Source organism: Aplysia californica, unplaced genomic scaffold (genome assembly GCF_000002075.1).
Source record: "Aplysia californica isolate F4 #8 unplaced genomic scaffold, AplCal3.0 scaffold00023, whole genome shotgun sequence".
In the NCBI taxonomy this organism is placed as follows: domain Eukaryota; kingdom Metazoa; phylum Mollusca; class Gastropoda; order Aplysiida; family Aplysiidae; genus Aplysia; species Aplysia californica.
The window spans coordinates 1,067,725-1,068,991 of record NW_004797293.1 but is presented as its reverse complement, the minus strand read 5'-3'; positions in this window follow the sequence as shown (position 1 = coordinate 1,068,991).

Here is a 1,267-nt window from a genome sequence, read left to right as displayed (position 1 = left end):
ATATTAGCGAAAAAAAGGCCGCCAAAGCTTGGTAAATTCCAAGGCTGGAGAGTCCATGGGAACTGTAAATTTATATTTTTGTGCCTTTAATCGTTTTCGGTGAAATCCTCAAAGGAATGTGTTTGTAAATGGACATAAAATGTGATGAGCCAAAAAACAAACAAATTAATTAAAATTGCTTAGCAGGGAGAAAACTGCTGTTTTCTTCGATTTCTTCATTATTTTGACGAGAGCCTGATTCCACCACGCTGCCTCACATTTACATATTTTGGGCCCAGGTAGGAAAAGAGGACTGGTGTCTATGGTGTAGCGGTTAGACCCTTCGCTGTTGCCCGCAATAGAACAGCGTTCGATTCCACGAGGAGAAAACATTTTCACCAAATATTGGTCTTTCTGCAGGGTTGTATCACTCTCAGCCCGGGTTGGCTCTATCTGGCAGCTGAGCCTAGTCCTATATAAATGGAAACATCTCAATGGCTACCAAATTAAAAACTTCTGAAAGGCTATAATGTGGTCAACTCTTTTATAGGCTGTGACCGCTGCACGATCACTAAAGACTGAAAATAAAACAGAAGCAACAGGAATGTGGTTTCCAGGGAGACTGTTGATGATTTCTAGGAAGGAAAAGAAATCAAATGAGGCAGTATTTGAAGATGCCCACACCACGTAGGGCCACTCGTTGAGTAAAACAATTAGGAAGAGACAGAATCGGTTTCTGTAACACTTGAATAAAGACATACGGTCCTTGAACATCTAGCTTTCACTGATAAAACAGAAGGCAAATTAAGCAAGCGAAGACCCACAGCAACTTACTTGATTTGGAGAGCCTAAACAGATGGATTACGAGGATAGAACAGGATAGTGTAGCTTTCTGAGAGCATCCGAGCGAAGTACTGAATTGTGGAGCATTTTATATTGTCAATATCTGTCTCACGCAGATCTAGCATTTGATGATACATTATGTTATCTATCTTTCTGCTGGGAAGTTGTACCCTCTCAGCCCGGGTTGGCACTGATCATCAGGGTTAATTAGGCAGCTCCTCACCTCTTGAATTCTCAAAATAATGTCTGTCTGTCTGTCTGTCTGTCTGTCTGTCTGTCTGTCTGTCTGTCTCTCTCTCTCTCTCTCTCTCTCTCTCTCTCTCTCTCTCTCTCTCTCTTTCTTTCTCTCTGTCTCTCTCTCTCTGTGTGTCTCTCTCTCTGTGTCTCTCTCTCTGTGTCTCTATTTCTGTGTGTCTCTCTCTCTGTCTCTTTCTGTGTGTGTCTC